We start from the raw sequence: 6,098 nt of genomic DNA, 5'->3' as shown, positions 1-6,098 counted from the left end.
AGTGGGCCTCAACAGACCCACTGGGTGAATGGAGAAAAACAATAAAGTCTGTTCCACTTATGCCGCTACCATGAGCCGTCTTCCCCAATTAAGGTGCAACTAACCTCCTGTACTACGCATGTGAAGCTTGGTTATGTAAGACACGCTGCGAGAGCTTTAGTCCCCAAACCACTGCTGTGTAAGAACTATAAAGGATTTGTTTCAAGTGTGGGCAGACGGACGGAGTATACTGAATAAAAACAGTGTTGTACTTGTGGGGATCATGATCCTGATTTCCTGGAGTGCCTGGTAAGGGTGAAGGAGATTGAGGTGGCAAAATAATTTAGAAAACAAGTGATGCTCGTGAAGATATGGTAGTGGATGCACCACATGCTGAAGTAAATGTTTGCTACGAGTCAAAAGATAACCCACATTTTTAACACACAGGGTTTGTGGCATTCATTGCCACAGTTCTAAACAGTACAACTCAAGCCTCAAAGAAACGGGACATTGTGGTTGCGGCAGAAAAGTTGTTGGGACTTGTAAAAACGTTTTACTGGCGCTGGAAGACGGCCCACCCTCCCAGGTTCCCCTTGAGCATGTGTAGTGATCAAATCGGTTTATTTTTAAATAGTAAAGTTGTTTGGTTTATTTTATTTTGGTCGTCTATACAATAGAAGAAGTAGATCAGACGGGGAGGGGAAACTCGTATTAACGTGTGTTCTTTGACCATGCGTCGTCGATGGACCGCGCAGTGCATCCTGGACGTTTCTAGGACAAGAGCTCTCCTTCAAGGGGTGAATGAGAGTCATTTGGGCGCTAGCTCAAAAACCCAACATTAGCATACATTTCGTCAACATTACAAATCTTTTCCGAGAATTAATTGGTTATCTGTTATATCGTATAGCTGGGGAATCGTGACGACGTACTTTCGAGGGAAATATGCAGGTTTCTCGACTCATACCCTGATTTTGAGACGGGATTTTGTGACGATTAGTTTAGCAACCGCGTGACGCAGCATGACAACGGGAACGCGATTGGTCGACAATCTGCTGTGTGAGGCGTGACACGATCTTCAATTCATTGCCTAATGGCATTCCGATATCCTCCTTTCTCTGGTTTTTATGTATAGCGTGACCACATCTCCCGGATTGTGCAGGACAGTCTTGCGTTTTTGCCCTTTGTCCCGCAACCAAACAATCAAGTCCCGCATTTTATCAACAAATTCAAACACCACTAATACCAAATAATAAAAAAATGTGTTCCGTATTTCAGTCAGACATTCCAACCTGTCTCTTGGAGTCACGTTGCGCTTATGAAAATAAATAAGGATGTGGCAGCCTAAGCCTGCTGGTGACAAAGCCGCTGAGAGTAGTTAGGGGGTGGGGCTGCTGTAATTTTTTTCGCCAAAGGGTGGCTCTCCATGCTCATTAGTTTCTCATGTAACGTACACTACATGACCAAAAGTATGTGGACACCTGCTCGTCAAACATCTCATTCCAAAATCATGGGCATAGAGCTGGCAGCAAGTGTATAGGTCTGCTGTTAGAACCAGTAAATGCCACTTTATCAATCTTGGGTAGCGGAATTACTTTGGCTTCCCTCCAGGCCTGAGGACAAAGTCTTTCCTCTAGATATATGACAGATAGGAGTGGCTATAGAGTCAGCTACCATCCTCAGTAGCTCTCCATCTATATTGTCAATGGCAGGAGGTTTGTCATTATTTATCGATAACAATCATTTTTCCACCTCTCCCACATCAACTTTACAAAATACAAACTTGCAATGCTTTTCTTTCATTATTTGTTTTTTTTTATGCATGAATTTGATGGCTCATTGTTCGTTGTTGGCAATTCCTGCCTAAGTTTGCCCACTTTGCCAGTGAAGTAATCATTAAAATAATTGGCAGCATCAAATGGTTTTGTGATGAATAAGCCATCTGATTCAATGGAAGATGGAGTTAAATTTGTCTTTCTGCCCATAATTTCATTTAAAGTACTCCAATCTTTATATCATTAATCTTGTCTTCATAATACAATTTCTTCTTTTTGTTGAGTTTAGTCACATAATTTCTCAATTCGCAGTAAATCAGCCAGTCAGATATGTAACCAGACTTATTAGCCACTCCTTTTGCCCCATCTTTCGATCATACAGTTTTTAAATTCCTCATCAATCCATGGAGCCTTAACAGTTCTAACAGTCAGTTTCTTTACAGGTGCATGTTTATCAATGATTGGAAGAAGCAATTTCATAAATGCATCAAGTGCAGCATCTGAATGCTCCTTATTAATCACATCAGGCCAACAAATATTTTTAACATCATCCACACGGGTCACAGCAAAATCTTTTGTATGATCTCTTATACACTATTTTAGGCCCAGCGGTTGGAACTGTGGCTTTCCTGGATATAGCCACTATATTGTGATCACTGCATCCAATGGGTACGGATACAGCTTTAGAACAAAGTTCTACAGTATTAGTAAAAATGTGATCGATACATGTGCATGATCTTGTTCCTGTAGTGTTTGTAAACACACTGGTAGGTTAATTAATAACCTGAACCAGATTTCAGGCACTGGTTACAGTAAGAAGCTTCCTCTTGAGTGGACAGCTTGATGAAAACCAGTCAATATTCAGGTCCCCAAGAAAGTAGACCTCTTTGTTTACACCACATACACTCAAGCATTTCAAACATATTATTTAGATGCTGACTGTTAGCACTTGGTGGCCTATAGCAACGCCCCAAAAGAAAAGGCTTTAGATGTGCCAAGTGAACCTGCAACCACAACACTTAAATAACACATGACATAAGATCTTCTCTAAGCATTACAGAGATATGGCTATATACAGAAGTATATACAGCAACACCTCCCCCATAAGCATTCCTGTATCTTCTATAGATGTTATATCCTTGTATTGCTACTGCTGTATCATCAAATGAATTATCTAGATGAGTCTCAGAAATGGCTAATATATGAATGTTAGCAAGTTATTAATTTCATGAGCCTTATTTCTAAGGCTACACATATATGAATATGTGCTATTTTCAGCCCTTTCCTGGGTAGCTTATCAGAGATAGACATAATATAGAAAAGAGCAAACAAAGCAAGATTTAAAAAATCTACATTCAGCAGTCCATTAATCAATTGGTGTGTGTGTGTGTTCTGCGGGGTTGAAGCAACAAACCCATAGGCTTGGTTTGCTCATCCCTTCCAGTCTTCTGGGAGGAAGGGTGGAAAATGAGCCTGTCATAGCAGATGTAAGCAATGTCCCCACTCACTCTGGCAGCTTTCATGGCTGGGATAAGTTATTTCCTCTTTTGGCGCACAGCTTCTGGATAGTCCTCGTTGAGGAAGATATACGTTTCTCAAGTTATTGGCTCGTTCCAGAACATCTATCGTGTCCTTGAACCTCAGGAACTTGACCACTATCGGCCTGGGCCTGTCACCTGGGCCAGTGGTGGGTTTTCCAGTCCTGTGGGCGCTCTCCACCTAAATCTTCCTGTGGTCCATCTTCAATTTCTCAGAGATAATTTCCCTCACTTTGTCCTCAGACTCTGTCCAGGTCTCATGTGGAGATTCTGCATGGAGGCATTGTCAGGCTGAAACAGTAAAGGACTTTCCTCAAACTGTTGCCACAAAGTTGGAAGCACAGAATCGTCTAGAATGTCATTGAATGCTGTAGCGTTAAGATTTCCCTTCACTGCAACTAAGGGGCCTAGCTAGAACCATGAAAAACAGCTCCAGACCATTATTCCTCCTCCACCAAACATGTCAGTATGCATTGGGGCAGGTAGTGTTCTCCTGGAATCCGCCAAACCAAGATTCATCCATCGGACTGCCAGATGGTGAAGCGTGGTTCGTCACGCCAGGGAGTCCAATGGCGGCGAGCTTTATACCATTCCAGCCGATGCTTGGCATTGCGCATGGTAATTTTAGGCTTGTGTGTGGCTGCTCGGCAATGGAAACCCATTTCATGAAGCTCCCAACAAACATTTCTTGTGCTGAAGTTCCTTCCAGAGGCAGTTTGGAACTCTGTAGTTAGTGTTGCAACCGAGGACAGACCATTTTTTACATGCTACGTGCTTCAGCACTCAGCAGTCTAGTTCTGTGAGCTTGTGTGGCCTATCACATCCTGGCTGAGCCGTTGTTGCTCCTAGAAGTTTTCTCTTCACAATAACAGCACAGTTGACCGGTGCAGCTCTAGCAGGGCAGAAATTTGACAAACTGACTTGTTGGAAAGCTGGCATCCTATGACGGTGCCACATTGAAAGTCACTGAGCTCTTCAGTAAGGCCATTCTACAGCCAACGTTTGTCTGTGGAGATTGCATGGCTGTGTGCTCGATTTTATACACCTGTCAGCAACGGGTGTGGCTGAAATAGCCGAATCCACTAATTTGAAAGGTTGTCCACATACTTTTGTATATATAGTGTATTTGCTGCTACTTCATTTAAAAGTCCCTTCCAGTGGAGGCTGGTGAGGAGAGAACGGCTCATAATAATGGCCACAACAGAGCAAATGGAATGGCATCAAACACCTGGAAACTATGTGTTTGATGTATTTGATACCGTTACACTGATTACGCTCCAGCCATTATGGTGCCACCAACCTCCTGTGTTTAATACACATATAACTGAATTTGTCCCAATACCTTTTCTCCCCTAAAATGGGGGGGACTATGTACAAAATGTGCTGTAATTTCTAAACGGTCCACCTGGAAATCATGTGTTTGATGTACAGTACTAGTCAAAAGTTTGGACAGACCTACTCATTCAAGGGATTTTCTTTATTTTTATAGTACATTTTTTTATAGTAAAAATAAAGAAAAACCCTGGAATGAGTAGGTGTGTCCAAACTTGTATATATACATATTAGCTGAACAGGTGGGGCTCAAAACAGCCCCACCTGCCCTGAATGATGGGTCGCCACTGTCCAAGACATTGATTCAGCTTTGATCTAAACTTTACTAAAGGAGCACCATTGTAAGAAGTGGCGGAGGTGCTACGACACCCCTGCAGTCTATGCACCTAATGAGCAATTGAAGTGCACCCAGCCTGCTCCTTTGCCTGTGCAAAATTTGGCGATGCAGAAACGAGAGAGCACAACATCTGGGAATATTTGGCCTAGGAATATTTTCTGGTTGGTCTCAGGGAATGTAAAACAGTTAGGAAGGGTGCACTGGAGGTTGGTGGCACCTTAATTGGGGAGAACAGGCTTGTGGTAATGACTGGAGCGGAATCAGTGAAATGGTATCAAATACAGTACCAGTCAAAAGTTTGGACACACCTACTCATTCCAGGGTTTTTCTGTATTTTGCTATTTTCTACACTGTAGAATAATAGTGAAGACATCAAAACTATGAAATAACACATATGGAATCATGTAGTAACCAAAAAAAGTGTTAAACAAATCTAAATATATTTGAGATTCTTCAAAGTAGCCACCCTTTGCCTTGATGACAGCTTTGCACACTGTTGGCATTCTCTCAACCAGCTTCATGAGGTATTCACCTGTAATGCTTTTAAATTAGCAGGTGTGTCTTGTTAAAAGTCAATTTGTGGAATTTCTTTCCTTCTTAATGCATTTGAGCCAATCAGTTGTGTTGTGACAAGGTAGGGGTAGTATACAGAAGATAGCCCTATTTCGTAAAAGACCATGTCTTGTGGCAAGAACAGTTCAAATAAGCAAAGAGAAACGACAGTCCATCATTACTTTAAGACATGAAGGTCAGTCAATTCGGAGCATTTCAAGATCTTTGAAAGCTTCTTCAAGTGCAGTCGCAAAAACCATCAAGCCCTATGATGAAACTGGCTCCTCTCATGAGGACCGCTACTGGAAAGGAAGACCCAGAGTTACCTCTGCTGCAGAGGATAAGTTCATTAGAGTTACCATCCTCTGTAATAAGGGTTGTCTAAAGGAGACCAAAATGCGGCGTGTGAAGTGCTCATATTTACTTTTAATGAAAACACTTTGCAAATTAACAAAACGACCAACAACAGTCCCGTCAGGTACAAACAACGAAACGGAAAACAACCACCCACAAAACCCCATGAAAAACAGGCTGCCTAAGTATGGCTTCCAATTAGAGACAACGAAAAACACCTGCCTCTGATTGGAA

Source organism: Salmo salar, chromosome ssa10, assembly GCF_905237065.1.
Source record: "Salmo salar chromosome ssa10, Ssal_v3.1, whole genome shotgun sequence".
Taxonomy (NCBI): domain Eukaryota; kingdom Metazoa; phylum Chordata; class Actinopteri; order Salmoniformes; family Salmonidae; genus Salmo; species Salmo salar.
The sequence above is the reverse complement of the archived record's forward strand: the minus strand, read 5'-3'. Positions refer to the sequence as shown.